This window comes from Pleurodeles waltl, chromosome 3_1 (assembly GCF_031143425.1).
Source record: "Pleurodeles waltl isolate 20211129_DDA chromosome 3_1, aPleWal1.hap1.20221129, whole genome shotgun sequence".
In the NCBI taxonomy this organism is placed as follows: Eukaryota; Metazoa; Chordata; class Amphibia; order Caudata; family Salamandridae; genus Pleurodeles; species Pleurodeles waltl.
Genome location: NC_090440.1, coordinates 193,707,995 through 193,727,759, shown reverse-complemented (window position 1 = coordinate 193,727,759; position 19,765 = coordinate 193,707,995). Strand labels below are relative to the sequence as shown.

At 47.6% G+C, this 19,765-nt stretch overlaps 1 protein-coding gene across 1 annotated transcript in view; it reads left to right on the top strand.

Moving 5' to 3' along the window:
* The window catches only part of MAN2C1 (mannosidase alpha class 2C member 1), a 290,720-nt gene that overhangs the window by 154,345 nt on the left and 116,610 nt on the right, over positions 1-19,765 (top strand). The window lies entirely within an intron of this gene.

Genomic DNA, 19,765 nt, shown 5'->3' with positions numbered 1-19,765 from the left:
AGATGGAGTTATGTTGAATATGTAGATTGCCTCAGGCCTTGAGGAACTCATCTGGATGAGCTGTGCTCTATTATATCCAAAGAGATCGGAACCACTGTAATTGTGTCAGTCAGGATGAGGAGACAAGGCTGTAGGAAAGTACCCCTTTTTGACATGGTCACCCCCGCTTTTTGCCTGGTATTTGATGCAGTTTTGACAAAGTGCACTGGGTGTCTGCTATCTGGATCCCCATCGCCAGACCTCTTTTCCTAACACTATACAGTTGACCCCCATTTGGCAATACATTTGTGTTAGACTTTTCATCCTTGGCGTGGTCTCTTTATGCCTCTGTTCCCCAGGTTGTTGATGTGTGCTGTACTCTGATTTTGCTGTTTTTGTTACTCTGGGCACTTTACCACTGCTAACCAGTGCTAAAGTGCAAGTGCTCCTTTTACAAAATGTGTATGTGATTGGTTTATCCATGATTGGCATATTTGATTTACTAGTAAGTCCCTAGTAAAGTGCACTAGGGGTGCCAGGGCCTGTAAATCAAATGCTACTAGTGGGCCTGCAGCACTGGTTGTGCCACCCACATAAGTAGCTCTGTAATCATGACTCAGACCTGCCATTGTAGTGTCTGTGTGTGCAGTTTTACCTGTAAATTCGACTTGGCAAGTGTACCCCCTTGTCAGGCCTAAACCTTCCCTTTTCTTACATGTCAGACACCCCTAAGGTAGGCTCTAGGTAGCCCCAAGGGCAGGGTGCAGTGTATGGTTAAGGTAGGACATATAGTAATGTGTTTTATATGTCCTGACAGTGAAATATTGCTAAATTCGTTTTTCGCTGTTGCAAGGCATGTCCCTCTCATAGGTTAACATGGGGGCTGCCTTTAAATCTGATTAAAGTGTAGATTCCCTTTGGGAGTGGATGGACATGTGGAGTTTGGGGTCTCTGAGCTCACAATTTAAAAATACATCTTTTAGTAAAGTTGATTTTAAGATTGTACGTTTGAAAATGCCACTTTTAGAAAGTGAGCATTTTCTTTCTTATACCATTTCTGTGACTCTGCCTGTTTGTGGATTCCCTGTCTGGGTCAGTTTGACAGTTGGGCTGGTTGCACCTCACACTACACAGTGACACAAAGGGAGCTGGGGTGTAGCCCGCATATCCTGATGAGCCATCTGTGCTAGGAGGGAGGGGAGGAGTGGTCACTCGCACCTGAAAGGGCTGTGCCTGCCCTCACACAATTCAGTCTCCGACCCCCTGGTGAGTGTCTGGGGCCTGGTCTGGGCAAGGCAGGATTTCACATTCCAAAGAGACTTTACTTTGAAGTAGGCCTACTTCAAAGGAGAAACTGGGTATAAGAAAGGCACCCAAAACCACAGACTTTAGAAACACTTCTGGAACCAAGAGGAACCTCTGCCTGGAGAAGAGCTGAATAGCTGAGGAAGAAGTGCTGCCCTGCCTGTGACTGTGCTTTGTGGAGCTTTCCTACAGTGCTGCTTCTGCCAGAGTAAGAGGGCAAAGACTGGACTTTGTGTCCCTTCCATCTTGTGAAGAAATCTCTAAGGGCTTGATTTAGAGCTTGCCTCCTGTTGTTTGAAGTCTCAGGGACAGCAAAGACTTCTCTCTGCCAGCACCTGGAGTCTCTGGAGAGACTCCTGCTCTGACAAGTGGTGCCTTATCCAGTCCCTGGGCCCTTGTAAGGAAAGCTGGTGGAAATCCAAGGATATCGACTTCGGACGACTTCGGACCGACGCCGCTGCTGAATCCGGTGACGCCGCCTGCACGCGACGCTCTTCGCAGGCCCGACGCCGCTGCAGCCTCGCTGAAGTCTGCGACTCTGTGGAAGTCGCCGCACCACGTCGTGACCAACGCCACTCGAAGTGCGCGGATTCAACATTTCGCACAGACGCCGGGTTCCCCGACTTCGGGCATCGGCTTGTTTTCACTCTTCACCAAAGGTACTGTACTTGGGGGTCTACGCGACTCCGTGTCCGGCGCCGCTGGTGTCTGCTTGTGGGGAACGACTCCGTCACGACGCCGTGTTAACACCTCATCGAAGCATTTTTGTTTCTAAGCGCAATTTTTTTAGTTTAATCTTTAAAAATTCATAACTTGACTTGTGTATGTTGGATTTTTGTCGTTTTGGTCTTGTTTTGTTTAGATAAATATTTCCTATTTTTCTAAACTGGTGTTGTCATTTTGTAGTGTTTTCACTAAGTTACTGTGTGTGTTGGTACAAATACTTTACACCTAGCACTCTGAAGTTAAGCCTACTGCTCTGCCAAGCTACCAAGGGGGTAAGCAGGGGTTAGCTGAGGGTGATTCTCTTTTACCCTGACTAGAGTGAGGGTCCTTGCTTGAACAGGGGGTAACCTGACTGTAACCAAAGACCCCATTTCTAACAATTTGGCACCCATATGTGTCCCTAGCAAATGGTACCACAGGTACCTAGGGCATGGGTACCAAAGAGGGTCCCCATGGGCTGCAGCATGCATTGTGCCACCCTTAAGGAACCCTCACTTAGCTCAGGCAGACTGCCATTGCAGGCTGCATATCTTGGTGCAGCTTAAAGTGAAAACACAATATGGCACATAGCCTGTGTGCCATGCTCCCAAACACCACATGCAATATATGTAAGTCACCTCTACAGCAGGCCTTACAGCCATAAGCCAGGGTGCATTATATTACATGTGTGGACATATCTGCAAGAGCAGATGAGCCCCTGCCTTGTCTTTGCCGATTCTGAGACATAATAAGTGATCCGGTAACGTATTTTAAGTATGTGTTGTGCACTGGTCAGTACGAGTTCCTTAGCTACATGATGGCTTCACTGAAAAGAGAGATGTTTGGTATCAAACATCTTGTATTGATAAACCCTGATTCCAGCAATGAATGTATCAATACATTCACCCAGGGGGCACCTTAAAGGTGCCTCCTGAAAAAACTACCAACTACTGGTGTGCTGGTTGACCAGCCTTAACCAGCCTGCCACCAACAGACATGTTTCTGTCCTCCACGGTTGAGAGTGTCTGCTCTCTTAAATTTTGACATTACTGGTTCTGTTTATGGATTGATATCTTATTATTTATTTGTGTAAATCTCTAATCTTACAGGTAGCACCTAATGTTCTTAGAACTGAGACATACTGTTCCACAGTCTCCCCTGGCAATTGAGCTCTGGAAAATAATGTGTCTTTCTACAACTATACTAGTTTTCTTCCTATAATTGTCCTCTACAGCTTTCATGGCATCGACATAAACATCTGTGGCAACTTCCTGTGATTCTAACCCTTCTTCACCTTTGCCCTCCTTAATTGGTGAATTAGCACGTGTAAGTTTAGGTAATGTTTTCGAAACCTTCCTCCCCTCAACACCTAAATTGTGTTTAATAATGCTAATTTACATGCTGCTGCAAAAGTCCCCCCTTCCAAGTTTTGTTCCATATACATTTTGAAAGACTCACAATTTAGGGGGAGCAGCTATCGATGAGGAATCCATACTAGTTTAGGATTGCGTTAGTCACAAATACCCAACCACATTTTACATAAGGCTATTAGCATTCAAAGTGTAAACAGCACGTGTTGCTTAATACTTTCAGCTTATACCTAGTACACTCTTCTACAGCTGTGTTCTCGTCATTGGCAAATTTTGGGTGGATTGGTATGGAATCGAGTTAGTAAACAAAGCTAAATTTCACAATAAAACCATCTGCCTGAATGTATAAATAGCTATATGCTGCCTAATGCTTGAACCCAGCACAAATTTTTTTATGCATTGTTCGCACCAATGTCAATTAATATCATACATTTAACATACTGCAAGCGTGTACAACAAATTAAATGAAGTCATCACCGTCGTTCTATATGCAGAATTTCCATGAATCGTCTGACAGTTCCATTATAAAAAGTAATTTTTCCTAGGTCCAAGGCTGTGCTCGGCTACGATATTGCCTTCATGCTTCCTGTAATACTCAATAGATGATTCGCTCCATGCAGATTCACTTATTCGCTCCGCTAAGAACGGTTGCTGGGAGATGTGCAGATCATGCAAAATAACTGAATGAAACATGGTTGCTTGAAAACACCACCACACCCAGCGAAATATGGTGATACACAGCGTGGTGTACAACTTCAGCTTCACACAGCAATAATATTGGTAACACTGTGTCAATGCCATGTTGTTCCAGGATCCTTCGCAAGTCAGTCTCCAGACATGCATATATGCGAGTCTCAGCCCCAATACCTCACGCCACCGAGGCTCGATGTCTGCTTCTGGTAAGTGGCACGCACACACGGAATTGAACATAAATAAGGGCCAACCACTAAGTTCAGCCTTAAAGCTCCGTCCTGCTTTGACTGATAGACACTCTCACAGTGACTTCCACACCTTGGCAGAACGGTCAAAAACTCTGTTAACTCACCACTCTTATGTCCATGATGCTTCCTCAAGCAGTAAAGTCTTTTTAAATCTCTTTACTCTCTCCTGTACTGAGCAGAGAACCACATGTTTTTCCAGTCCTTTCTTTTTCTTCAGTAAGCACACTCCAGGTTTCCTTTTCATATAAAGCGTCCAGAAATGAAAGATCCCATCCTCTTCACCACTTTTAAGATGCCAAGACACTAGTAGAGATTGTAACTGGTTTATTAAATCCAGCCCAACAACCCCTAACGTCCTCTCTCTTCAGCAACTGCCTGCTCTCTGCCTGTTATACTATACCTCAGTGCATTATGAATGAGCATCAAGGTGCTGCATGCTATCTGCAAGGCATAATGGTAGACATTTTTGTTGTTTTCCCTCAATCTGTTGTTATTCTAAGGTTGCTAAAATGTGTTCCTTTGGGTTGTAATAGACCTCAGTACTTATGCTCTTTCCCTTAAACTGTATGTCGACTGGCCCAAGTAAAAGTGAGACCGCAGAGCTGCCATGTCAGCCTGCATGAGCAGCCTGCTGCTTGAGTGTGACTTCCCCACACCATGTGCAGGCAGATTCCCTTTACTGCCCATAGTACAGATCAGTCATCACTAAGGCAGGCCTCCTATAGCCCAGGAGGCAGGGTGCACTGTATAATATGAGTGAGGACATGTATGCATGAGCATATATGACCCCGTGATAGTATTTAAAATGTAATGCTACAAGTAACAAGCGATCCATAGGATAACATGGACTGGATTCTGGGCAGTTCCCAGATGTCCAGCTCTGTGATGGCCAGGCCGATTTCCCCCATGTTTGATATCAAACATCTTGCTTTTTAACCCTGAACATGATGCCCATGCTCGTATTAACTAGCATGTGCCCAGGTGCCACCCTTAGAGGTTTCCCATCAAGTTACCAAGCTCTCTGCTGTTTTTGGTGGGCTCTCTCAAGCCTCTGTCACCACAGACAAGAGTCTACCCTCCTGCTGGTTGTGCTAGCACATCCATAGGATGGAGACAAAGGGCCTGGGCAGGCAGGAGGTGACACCTCCTCCCTCCCAGGCTGGCTAGTGTGAAAAGGTAATCAAGGTGGTGAGCCTCAAAGGCTTCCCCTGCCCTTGAAATTTTATTACTTGTCCCACAGTGGAGGACAAAGCCCTGCCCGCCCTGTCCAGCCCGTCAGGTGGGAAGATTACCTATGCAGGAGGCATACACCCCCAAAAGGCTAGCCACACCTTTAGGGTGGGCTAGTGGGTCTGTGCAGACAAGGAAGGGTACTGCCACCTTGGCAACCCTAGGTTTAGTTTATTCTGGGTAGGACGTGACCCCCTCCCATAGGAAGTGGTCACTACAGGGGCAGGCTAGCCATGGGGACCAGTAGCCCATTGGCCACTGTCCTCCTGATCCTCAGTGACCGACATGTGCCTGAGGTGAAAGCTTATTGGTCCCAGCAAGAGGGGAGGGACCTCAGTGGACACCGAAAAAGCAAGAAAGACTCCCCTGACTGGTGGTACCAGTCCCCTGTAAACTGCAGGAATAAACGCTGGTCTGAAGTCAAAGAACTGCGACCTGACAAGCTATGTGTGAGTGAACCTAAAGAAACTTGGGGGGTGATTCAGACCTTGGCGGACGGCGGAGGCCGTCCGCCAAGGTTCCGCCGCCGAATGACCGCACCGCGGTCAAAAGACCGCGGCGGCCATTCAGACATTTCCGCTGGCCCGGCGGGCGCTCTCCAAAAGAGCGCCCGCCGGCCCAGCAGAAATGCCCCTGCAACGAGGACGCCGGCTCAGAATTGAGCCGGCGTAGTTGCAGGGGTGCGACGGGTGCAGTTGCACCCGTCGCGTATTTCAGTGTCTGCAAAGCAGACACTGAAATACTTTGCGGGGCCCTCTTACGGGGGCCCCTGCAGTGCCCATGCCATTGGGGGTGTCTGAATCCCCATGGCGGCGGAGCGCGCTCCGCCGCCATGGAGGATTCATTGGGGCAGCGGTAAACCGGCGGGAGACCGCCGGTTTACCCTTTCTGACCGCGGCTGAACCGCCGCGGTCAGAATGCCCTCGGGAGCACCGCCAGCCTGTTGGCGGTGCTCCCGTGGTCGGTGACCCTGGCGGTCACCGGCCGCCAGGGTCAGAATGACCCCCTTGGTGTCTAGCATCCAAGGAGTGGGAGTGAGGTCTCTGCCAGGTTTCAAGCCTCTACTCCCCGCAGGACGACCTCCAGGTGACGAAGTACCAGTGGGCCACCTTTGCAGCTATGAAGGCTTGTTTGTCACCAGTCCAGAAACAGCCGGCCACTCAGATGTCACCGACTCCATAGCAGACCCTCTAGCATAGAAACCGACGTCGTCAAAGACCCCTCTCCTGTGGTTCTGCATTCTGAAGAGAGTAACCGTGAGAGGAGCAGCAAAGCAGTTGTGGCATGACCAGTTCCCGTGATTGACAGCTAGAAGGCACTTCTGCACCTTGTGCCCCTGAACGTGGTTGTGAAGTTCCAAATGTTGATTCCTGGTCCTGTCCCTCCAAAGACCTCTACTTTCAAAGGGGTGGAGCGTGTGTCCACCCCCAAGTACCCGTTTGCCAAGTGATGGAAATGCTCCAGCGGCCACGGACCGTCAGCACCAAGGACAGCCAAAGCACCTCTGCACCCGGATGCGCATCCTGGGACCCTTACAGGCGAGTAGTGAGCCTCATAAATTCGGATTAATTCGGATTCATTCCTAGACAACATAATAAGAAATTGACTGTTGACGTTTTGTCTAGGGCCACTCAGTTCAGGTGGGTTCCCCAGAGTGCACACTTTGATTTTCTCCATTGACTTCAATAGGAGCTATTTAAACAGTGAAAGTACCCCACTTTCCAAAGCTTCTCAAATTCATAACTCTGGCTGTGTGTAACTTAAAAAGGTTGTTTTGGTGTCTAAATGTATATAAAATCTGCTTTATGTTTCTAATTTGGTGTCCAATTTCTTTTGAGTCATATCATTTACTTATCGTTCATGTTGGTATTGTGAAAAGCTTTACACATGTTCCTCTAAGTAGCCTTACTGTTGTTTGCCACACTACCAGGACTGAGCTAAGGTTTATTACTGTGAACCTGAGGTTCACTACTGGGTAATGTGCTAGTATTACGTAGTAAGACTCCCCAGTCATACCACATAATACTGCCACGTTGCTACACTTGGGAGAAGTTTAAGAAGGTGTTTCCCTTCATTCCTTTCAATCTGCAAAAGTCAGTTGTGGTTGCTTTAGTTCTATCACAGTTAGATTACTGCAATGTTCTCTACTTGGGTATTAAACAACGGTCTATAAACAAACTTCAAATGCTGCTGAATGCAACCGGCCGTTTAATAAAGAAGTTACCAAAGTATTCAACAGTTTCCAAGGCTCTGGCTGATCTTCACTGGCTTTCAATCAGGAAATGAATAGCCTGTAAGGCTCTGTCTTGTATGGATCAGGGCCTAAGTACCTGAAAAGTACATTTAAATGAAACTCTCCAAATAGATGGCTATGATCATCCTCTAGATTAGTGGTTGTCCCACAAATCAAGAAGGTTTCCTGGGTGGTAGGAGTTTTGTCTTTTCCACTTATCATTTTTGGAACAAAATGCCTTTATATCTTAAAACTCATTCCAACTTGCTTACTTTCCAGCAACATTTACAAAAAATATTTTATTCGTTTTACGTAACTACAATGTAAACAGACATGTTTCAAGGTTCATGACAGGCATAATCAGTAGAGCAGTTCAATTGCTACGGAGGTTCAATGTTACACTCGAACAATGCATCGTATTTAGCTAATTCTAAGCCTGTTAATTCTTCAGACATATTTGTGACTCCCAATGCATCTTAATCGACCCCATAACCTCTGTAGGTTCCCATGTGGACCAGATTTTTCCCTGTTTTCTGGGGCATCCCCGACTTTGATATATTGTTTGTTCAGTCACCATGTACCAGTCCATATCTTGCTGCCATTCACTCAAGCACAGTGGTTTGGATGCCCCCCAACCACGGGCTATGTTTCTCTTAACCATAGTTTACTGTATCGTGTTGGCGGTTTGTCACCCCAAATGCCTAACACACAACATTTGGCTGTTGCCCTGTTACTTCTTGCATGATGTCTAAGATGGTTGTCCAACAGTTTTGTATGTGGGAACAATCCCAGACCACATGAAGGAACGTCCTTTCCTCCCCACACCTCCTCAAGCAGTCCTTGTCAGTGCATCTTCCTATGGCATGCTGCGCCGTGCAGGAGTAATAGGAGCAATGTAGCGTGCGCAATTGGACTAGTTTGAAACCGGATTTGATGATTATTTCTCAGGGAGCTCCTAGTGCCTCTTCCCATTCCCCCTCTTCAAATTTTCCAAAATCTGCCTCCCATTTTGCCCTGAGCTTTCGCTAAGCGTCAGGGACATTGTTGATAAGTTTTTTATTGATGAGCGATATAGCTTTGGTGCCGAGTCTTTCAGAGAGGATACGATCTTCCAATGGGGTATATTCCTCCAAAACAGCGCCTTTTGGCATATGAGCTGCTAGGGCATGTGTGAGTTGAAGATATTTATAGCTTTCCATATGCGCTAATTAAAAGTGGTCAGTTATGTCAGTAATGGTCTTGGGGGCATCTCCCTGCCATACAGCTCCTAGTTTAGTGATATGTATCAACTTCCATTTTTCAAAGCCTTGTAAGCTGCCCACCTCTGATAACAAATCACTGGACCAGAGAGGACTTTTTTCAGACATTCAGTTTTTCCAACCGAGCAAGGCAGTTGTCTCCCTCCATATAGATACTACCATTTTTGTGTGTGTGGGAGGTGTCCAAGCTAGCTTGGCCTTATACAGTGCTCCCTCGTAGCCCTCTTTGCCCCAAACAAGTCTATCAATCCTCACAGCTGGTTCATCTTTGGGGTGAATACCCAGTCATTGATCACTGTAATTTGTGAAACCTAATAGTACTTTTGTATGTCTGGAAGTTCTGTGCCACCATCGTAGACTCCCCATGTCAGTTTCTGAAGTGCTATATGAGGCGCTTTGGTTCCCCAGAGCAATAGTCGCAGTGCGGCCTCTGCTTTGCACAAAAATTCCTTGGGCACTGGGTATGGGGTGTTTTGTAAAGCATATATCATCCGAGACAGTGCCATCATCTTGAACAGTGCCACTCATCCCAAAAGAGAGAGCGGCAGGGTGTTCCAGTGTTGCACATCAGCCTCGAATCGTTCTAAAATCGGCATCAAGTTTCATTGGTCAAATGCTAATGCATTATTGGTAATATAGACACCTAAGTATTTAAATCCCACAGTCACTATGGGCATCGGTAAGTCCACTGTAAGGGTTGGTGGGGGGCCCCATCACTAGGTATATAAGGGACTTTTCCCAGTTAATGGTATCTCCTGATAAGGACCCAAAGATGTGGAGGATCTGCATTAGTCATGGGATATTAATGTATAAGGATAGCTGCTCCTTCCAGGGCTCTCCCCAGGTGATCCAGCGAACGAGCAGTTCACCCCTAATCCACACTGCCAAAGGTTCTAATGCAAGGGTGAAAAGCAAGAGGGAGAGCGAACATCCCTGTCTTGTTTCCTGGTGTAGTGTGAAGATACACAATGTTGCCTCATTGACCCCCACCCGGGCCTCGGATTCTTGATACAGAAGGCAGAGCCACCCCAGAATGGAGGGGCCAAAACTTAAGCGCTCTAGCACTGCATACATATAATCCCATTCCAGGGTGTCAAAGGGCTTACATGCGTCTGTGGAGAGTACAATCTTGGAAACTGCAGTGTCTCGCAAATCAGCCACCACTCTGAATAAGCATTGGAGGTTCAATCTTATGCTTCTATTAAGCCTGATTGATCTGGGTGTATTACTGTGGTTACGACCTGCCCAAGTCTTTTCACGAGGAGTTTAGCCAATACTTTGATCTCTACATTTAAGAGGGAGATGGGTCTACATGACCCACATTGGTCTGGTGGTCTGTCTGTCTTGTGCATTACTACAATTATGGCCTGCCGTTGGTCCCTGCGGAGGATCCCTGTGGCCTTGGCGTCAGTCCACATTTTAAGTAGTTGCGGTGCTATTTTCCTGGATAGTTCTTTAAAGAGCTTGATAGGTAGGCCATTTGGTCCCATCCCATTGAAGGACCCAGCTTCGGATCTGGTTTCTCCTCTCCTGCCATGCCAGCAATTTTCCAGCCTTGTCACCCACATCATAGTCTCCATTGTGTCAGAATGTGGAATTTGTTTGCCGCGTTTTCGGCAACATCTCTATATTTGCTTTCTTTGAGTCAAAGAGTATGGGTAGTTGTCACGTCTTTACCCTGGCTAGGTCTTGTTCTAAAGTTAGTGTCTCTTTCTCTAATGTCTCCACTTTAGCCCGCGCTTCTTTCCTATCCCCAGGCGATTAGGGTGTATGCCTGGCCTCTCAGTACTGCCTTATATGCCTCCCACAAACTCGCCATGGAGTCCACATATCGCACATTGCCTCTAAAGTGGTCGTCCGTTGTCTTTCGTAAGGCTTTCATGATGTCTCATCTTTGATGTACCTTGGGTTCATCGGCCATGGGCTTTTGTTCGCCTGGGAGTCTCCTCTCAGCTCAATTCATACTGATGAATGGTCAGATATACCTCGGGCCAGATGTCACACCACGGCTATTCTGGTTAGGTGCATGTGATGGGTGAAGACGTAATCTAAGAGAGAGGCACTATTATGTGTTCCGGAGAAGAGCGTTTATTGCTTCTCCATCGGGTGCAGGAGGCACCATGTATCTAATAGGTCCAGGACTTCTACAAATGTTGCTAGTGCGGATGGTGTCTTGTCGTGTGGCATGGGTGACACGGTCAGGGTCTCAGACATGACCACCTTTTTATCTCCCCCCATAAGCAGTAGTCCAGTGGGTAATTGCAATAACAATGTACTGAGGTCGGGGGAGGTAAGTTATTGATGGCGAGGTGGGATGTAAACTGCACAAACATGAATGGTTATCCCATCCCTTGTGCCTGACTGACCCGTATTTCCCTTGAGGGTCTCTCCACGTGGAATGTGGAGTGAATGGTGTTGTGTTCTTAACTAGGATGGCCACTACCTGTGAATCGGAGGTATAGACCGCATGAGTAATGAATGTGTATCCGTTATGGGACAACGCTTTACAGCTGATTCCTAACAAGTGGGTCTCCTCCAATAATATTATATCACGATTATGTCTCTTCATGTGTTGCATAACTATGCCTTGCTTTAACTTATGGCACAGGCGATGACGCTCCAAGGCGTCACTTTAAGGGTGCCTGCTGTAGAGTGCACGTCAGCCAATAGTGTGGGGTGATGAAGATAGTGTAATGTAAACTATGTTCCTGGATATTAGCTTTGACCAAGATACCTGCCAACAGAACTTGTATATAATCCCCTATAACCTAATCTCTCCTCCCTATCACCCTGCACAGTGGTCTTTGAACTTTCTACCCTCCCCCAACTTGCCTGTCTACCCCATAAAAAAAATTCTTAACTCTAATCTGTAGTGTCCCCAGCAAATGCAGCCCATTGTGTATAGGGTAGCAGCTTCTAGCTCCCTCCCCATCTTTGAGATCTTACATTCCTTTAGATGTCGTAGGCAGTGTCACTTGGTATCACTCAGCTCCTCAATCCTGGCTGCCTTAGAGTTCCTATCAGCTTGTAGAGATGGCTCTTCGGGTCTTTTGGTGTCTGTTCTTGCTGGAAGCCGGACGCCAACCGTCAAGCCACTCCCAGGCCTCCTCTGGAGTGAGGAGTGCCGTGTTTTCCATTCTGCAGTGACCCGGAGTTTTGCTGGAAAGAGCATCATATATTTTAGGTCTCTTGCTTGGAGCTCTTTTTTGACCTCCATGAAGTACCACTGCTGCTGTTCCACCTGGAGGGTGAAGTCTGGGTGCAGACTGATGGCGGCATTCTCAATTTGTAGAGGCGGTGGTCTGCGGACAGCTTGTAGTATAACATTGCCGTCTCTGTGATGAAAAATCCAGACTATGATTGTTTGTGGCGGGGGCTCCTGGCTTTGGAGGTTGGCCTGGCGTTCTGTGAGGTCATTCAACTGAACAAAAAATTTAGAGAGGTCCTGGGGTTTCAGGATATCTAGGATGATATGTTCAATGAAGAGTTTTTCATAGGGGCCTTCCGCTTTCTCCGGGACCCCACTAGGCTCAAGTTGGTCCTTCATGAGCGCCCTTCTATATTTTCAAGCTAGGCACAGATCCGGTCCCTGTCTTCTTTTAGGCTGTCCACCTGTTGATGGAGAGTGGCTGCTGAGTCAGCAAACTTTGTGACAGCTGTCTCCGAGGTATTTACTCTGTCTCTAAGCATGTTGACATTGGTTCGCAGCTATGGCAATTCTACCACAAAGGAGTCAATCTTAGATTCTAGTGTTTCTTTGACCCCGTGTATAGCTGTCATTATCTCAGTGAGTGTTGGTTGCAGAGCCGGTGCTGTTGCATCCCGCTCAGGGTCCTGTGGCCATCTCTCCGAGGGAAGCCGTTGGTACCACATATTTATCCATTTTATTGGATTTATGGAGTTTACCTCCTATTCCCCCCACCATGGTGAGTTGCTAGTGGTTAGGGCTCTGATCACCTCCACCTGCCAGAGGGTATGATAAACGAGCAACGTTTTAGGAACTCACCCTGCTTTCCAGTGTCTTCCCCTGCAGCCTGTCGGTTTCGTGCCAATGGGTAGGGCTGTTGTGTTGCATAGGAGAGGCAGGGCGGTGTTCCTATTTCTTTTGTACAGCTGTCTCTGGGCTGCTGAGCGAAGACTGTCGCTCCGGGTCCCAAACTTTGAGTCTGGACTGGAGGAAGCGGTATATGTCGATAGGGTGTGCGAGCACCCTGGACATGAGTGTTACATGGTTGGGTATAAAATATTCTTAGGATTGTGTCTATTCCCAGACCTCAGACCCGTGGGGTGGTGTTTAGATGGCCAGGAGTGGGGTGGTTTAAATCCTGTAGGTGTCCACTGTCGGGGCTAGAGATATGGGACTAGTAGGGGCTGTGGGATTATCGCCTCTCATCCCCTCTCTGCCGGCAAGCTCCCAAGGCAGAGTATCTTTTCCCCCTGTACCTGCTGACAGCCTGTCAGGAGTAGGCTTTCGTTGTGGCAATGGAGGTCCATGCAAAGTTCTTTTAATTTTGCCACTGGAGTTGGGCTACCGCACTTTCCTCAGCTGTTGCTGAAATTGCCATGAAGTAATGCAGCTAGAACCAATTGTAGGGTAATACATCCTCATTGTGAAATCAACACCGACTAATATAGTCCGATTGTAAAGATATCTTGGGATCACCCTTGAGTAATAGAGTCCCGTTCTGCAGTCATCTCAAGATCATTCTGTAATATTACTGCCCATCATGAAGTAATCATAGGATCATCCTGGAGTAATACAATCTAATCCTGAAATCATCATGGGATCATCCCACAGTAGTAAATGATCATCACATGTTTTCCACTGAAGTAATCAGGAACCCATCCTGGAGTGATACAGCTTAATCCAGAACCCATCATGGGATCATCCTGTAGTAGTAAAAGATCATCACATGTTTTCCAGTGAAGTAATCAGGAAGCCATCCTGGTGTAGTTTCTTTGATGACTCTAGCGTCATCTCATTTAAATATTTCGCCCTATCCACGTACTTCAGGATGGCTTGGGATGACTTCCTCAGATAATTGCAGGAATAGCACAGCTGAAGTCATCAGATGACTCCAGAATGACACCAGGATGATCTTCCTTTTTGACTTGGGTACCTGCCAGAAAGGGCATTCAAGAGCCAGCTTAGTCTGATTGCTTTGGGTATTTTCCCAATTCCTTTTGCCGGACAGCATATACACTTTGTACCAGACACTTGGATAAACAGGGGACACAGGTTTAGTTTGACAGCCAAGCTCAAATTTTACTAACAAACGTTGTTTCCGGTTCACATTTATGGGGCAACCAAAGTCGCTGACCATGAGGACAACTAACTGGATCCAGAAAGGTTTAGGACCAAGATGTTCAAAATAGGTCCAGGAGGGCCGGATCAATACAGTATTTTAGACTGCAGTGAAACTCACTTGTCTAGAATTTGGCCTGAGAGTTTGAAACACAACAATGATGGTGCCCATTGAAAAACCCAAAATGTGTTTTCTGTGTACAAGATTAGAGACTGTGGGGGTCATTATGATCCCGGCGGTGAGTGTTAATGTGGCAGTATGATCGCCAACAGGCTGGCGGTACATACCGCCACATTATCAGATTGGCGGGTTGGCTACAGCCAACCCGCCACTTCTCAACTCATACCGCCATGGCGGTATGAGCCGCCGGGGAGGAGATGTGTATCTCCAGCCCAGCGGCTGGCATAGTACTGCCGGCGGCATTATGAGCCTGCCTACAACCATGTTTTTTGTGGCATTAGCAACGCCACGAAAACCATGATGGTAAGCCCTACCAGTGACAGGGAATTCCTTCCCTGTCACTGGTAGGCAGCTCCCCCACCACACCTAACACACACCTGACACCCCCCAACCACCCCTTTCATCCAAACACCCCCCTCAGATCCTCACACACACACACACCCCTCCGATCGTCACACACCCCACACCCCATACACACACACACCGCAGACACGCACCACGCATACACCCAGTCACTCACACTGGCATACACGCATACATCCAGACATGCTTACACACATTCTTACAACGATCACACTGACATGCAGACATGCACTCAATTCACCATTCTAACACGCATACAACCATGCAAACAACACATAACACAAACACAGACACACTCATACTTTCACTCACACATTAATGCACTCAGTCAGACGCACACACACAACATCCCCCACCCTCCCACCCCTTCCCCTGTCGGAAGCCCGACTTACCTTGAGCGAGGAGGTCTTCCTGCAGGGAACAGGATATGGCACTGCTACCGCCAGCAGCGCCCCACCAGCATAACATTGCCAGGCCATGTGAATTGTCATAATACGGCTGGCGGTGTTCTACTGGCGTGGTGGTGCTGGTGGTTGCAGCTCCAACTTACCACCATCCATCACCATGAACACTGCCAGATTTCCTCCCTTATTGTGGCGGAAGTCAGAAGTCAGGCAGTGCTCATAATATGGCGGACGGATGGTAGCTGCAGTGGTGCTATTTTGGCGGACGTAACCCCGGCGGTAGGTTGTTTTTACTGCTGATACCATAATCAGCAAACGTGTGTCTGAAATATTGTGCCTTCGAGGGACAGTGGAAATGGACATCATATTACACTGCAACACAGCTAATTGTGTATTATTAACAATGTAGATATATTGGGTTTGGAATGGACTGCTTTGGGAACTGATGCATCAGTATGCGAATGTTAGTGATGTCTGTCCTTACTGCACTTGATACTGTTACAAGATTAGTGCCTTGGAAACTGAAAAAAATAACACATATATTTAGAAAAAGAAAGCTTGAACAGCTGAGGACCCTGGAGCTGCACCTGTTACTGGATGGTCTGAGAAGCCAGGCAGGTGTCCCTCTAGATTTACTATTTCCTTCTCACTGCCAGTCTTCTGCCTGGCAGTTGTTCATCACATGTGATCAGATTTTGCTGGCATTTATTTTGATTTCCCAACACACTTGCAAACAACTAGAGGCGAGGGAATCGTTTTTCAGCCTACCGGAGGTAGTTTTCCTGGTTTATTTGGCCCTTAATAACGCTCTCCTCCTACTCCCCAAAGCTTAGAAATAATTTTATTAAAAAGCATCCCGCTCCCTAGTTCTCTCCAGGGTGCTGATGTGGCCGAATCAGCCCCATCCTAATGGAACTACACCGGTTACCCTTGCTGGCCCGCATTTTATTTAGAAAACAAACAAAAACCTCTAATAGACCTGTCATTTCTTGGCGTGGTTTCCCCTTACTTTTGCTTCAGACCTCCTGTTATGATCCTGTGCTGAACTTTGTTTTGCTGGTTTTCGGACTCTGGGCACTTTACCACTGCTGACCAGTGCTAAAGTGCAATTGCTCTCTGTCTCAATTGGATTGGTGATTGGTTTCTCCATGATTGGCATATTTGATTTACTGGTATCTCCCTAGTAAAGTGCACTTTGTGTGGCCAGGGTCTGTAAACCAAATGCTACTAGTGGGTCTGCAGCACTTATTGTGCCATCCACATGAGTAGCCCTGTAAACCTATCTCGGTCCTGCCCCTGCTGTGTCTGAGCGTGCAGTTTTGTACTGCCAGTTCAACCTGGCAGGTGTACCCACATGCCAGGTCTATTCCTTCTCTTTTACTACATGTAAGTCATCACTAAGGTAGGCCCAAGGCAGCCCAATGGGCAGGGTGCAGTCTATTTAAAAGGTAGGACATGTGCTGGTGTGTTTTACATGTCCTGATAGCGTAATGCTGCTAAATTCGGTTTTCACTATTGTAAGGCCCATCGCTCCCATAGGGTAATATGAGGATTGCCTTGACATTTATTTTAGGTGCAGTTTCCCATTGGGGGCAGGTAGAGATAGGGAGTTTTAGGTCTATGAACTCACAATTTAAAAATACATCTTTAGGTAAAGTTTGTTTTTAGATTGAAAATGCCACTTTTAGAAAGTGTGCATTTTCGTGCTTAACCATTCTGTGCCTCTGTCTGGTTGATGAATACACATCTGGGCCACAGTAACAGTTGGGCTGTTTGTGACTTTACTCTAGACTGTGACACAAAGGGAACTGAGATGTGTCCTGCATATCCTGATGGGTCTTCCTGGGCTAGAGTGTTAGGGATGATGTAAAGAAATGGCTCCCTGTTGCAGATACCCCCCCACTTTTTGCCTGATACTGATGCTGACTTGACTGAGAAGTGTGCTGGGACCCTGCTAACCAGGCCCCAGCACCAGTGTTCTTTCACCTAAAATGTACCATTGTCTCCACAACTGGCACACCCCTGGCACCCAGGTAAGTCCCTTGTAACTGGTACCCCTGGTACCAAGGGCCCTGATGCCAGGGAAGGTCCCTAAGGGCTGCAGCATGTCTTATGCCACCCTAGGGACCCCTCACTCAGCACAGACACACTGCTTGCCAGCTTGTGTGTGCTGGTGGGGAGAAAATGACTAAGTCGACATGGCACTCCCCTCAGGGTGCCATGCCAACCTCACACTGCTTGTGGCATAGGTATGTCACCCCTCTAGCAGGCCTTACAGCCCTAAGGCAGTGTGCACTATACCACAGGTGAGGGCATATGTGCATGAGCACTATGCCCCTACAGTGTCTAAGCAAAACCTTAGACATTGTAAGTGCAGGGTAGCCATAAGAGCATATGGTCTGGGAGTCTGGCAAAAACTAACTCCACAGCTCCATAATGGCTACACTGAATACTGGGAAGCTTAGTATCAAACTTCTCAGAATAATAAACCCACACTGATGCCAGTGTTGGATTTATTAAAAAATGCACACAGAGGGCATCTTAGAGATGCCCCCTGTATTTTACCCAATTGTTCAGTGCAGGACTGACTGGTCTCTGCCAGCCTGCTGCTGAGAGACGAGTTTCTGACCCCATGCGGTGAGAGCCTTTGTGCTCTCTGAGGACAGAAACAAAGCCTGCTCTGGGTGGAGGTGCTTCACACCTCCCCCTGCAGGAACTGTAACACCTAGCAGTGAGCTTCAAAGGCTCAAGCTTCGTGTTACAATGCCCCAGGGCACTCCAGCTAGTGGAGATGCCCGCCCCCTGGACACAGCCCCCACTTTTGGCGGCAAGTCCAGGAGAGATAATGAGAAAAACAAGGAGGAGTCACTGGCCAGTCAGGACAAAGGTGTCCTGAGCTGAGGTGACTCTGACTTTTAGAAATCCTCCATCTTGCAGATGGAGGATTCCCCCAATAGGGATAGGAATGTGACCCCCCTCCCCTTGGGAGGAGGCACAAAGAGGGTGTACCCACCCTCAGGGCTAGTAGCCATTGGCTACTAACCCCCCAGACCTAAACACACCCTTAAATTTAGTATTTAAGGGCTTCCCTGAACCTAAGAATTTAGATTCCTGAAACTACAAGAAGAAGAGGACTGCTGAGCTGAAAACCCCCTGCAGAAGAAGAACAGAAGACACCAACTGCTTTGGCCCCAGTCTTACCGGCCTGTCTCCTGCCTTCCAAAGAAACCTGCTCCAGCGACGCTTTCCAAAGGACCAGCGACCTCTGAATCCTCAGAGGACTGTCCTGCTTCAAGAAAGACAAGAAACTCCCGAGGACAGCGGCACTGCTCCAAAAGAACTGCAACTTTGTTTCAAAGGAGCAGATTTAAAGACCCCTGCAACTCCCCGCAAGAAGCGTGAGACTTGCAACACTGCACCCGGCGACCCCGACTCGACTGGTGGAGAACCAACACCTCAGGGAGGACCCTCCGGCGACTCCGAGCCTGTGAGTAACCAAAGTTGTCCCCCCTGAGCCCCCACAGCGACGCCTGCAGAGGGAATCCCGAGGCTCCCCCTGACCGCGACTGCCTGAACCTAAAGTCCCGACGGCTGGGAAAGACCCTGCACCCGCAGCCCCCAGCACCTGAAGGAACGGAACTTCTGTGCAGGAGTGACCCCCAGGAGGCCCTCTCCCTTGCCCAGGTGGTGGCTACCCCGAGGAGCCCCCCCCTTGCCTGCCTGCACCGCTGAAGAGACCCCTTGGTCTCCCATTGAAATCTACAGAGAACCCGACGCTTGTTTGCACACTGCACCCGGCCGCCCCCGCGCTGCTGAGGGTGTACTTTCTTTGTGGACTTGTGTCCCCCCCGGTGCCCTACAAAACCCCCCTGGTCTGCCCTCCGAAGACGCGGGTACTTACCTGCTGGCAGACTGGAACCGGGGCACCCCCTTCTCTCCATTGAAGCCTATGTGTTTTGGGCACCTCTTTGACCTCTGCACCTGACCGGCCCTGAGCTGCTGGTGTGGTAACTTTGGGGTTGCTCTGAACCCCCAACGGTGGGCTACCTTGGACCCAAAACTGAGACCTGTAAGTGATTTACTTACCTGCTAAAAATAACAATACTTTACCTCCCCCAGGAACTGTGAAAATTGCAGTGTCCACTTTTAAAACAGCTTATTGTGTTTTATGTAAAAAGTATATATGCTACTGTGATTATTCAAAATTCCTAAAGTACTTACCTGCAATACCTTTCAAATGAGATATTACATGTAGAATTTGAACCTGTGGTTCTTAAAATAAACTAAGAAAATATATTTTTCTATAACAAAACCTATTGGCTGGATTTGTCTCTGAGTGTGTGTTCCTCATTTATTGCCTGTGTGTATATACAACAAATGCTTAACACTACTTCTTGGATAAGCCTACTGCTCGACCACACTACCACAAAATAGAGCATTAGTATTATCTCTTTTTGCCACTATCTTACCTCTAAGGGGAACCCTTGGAC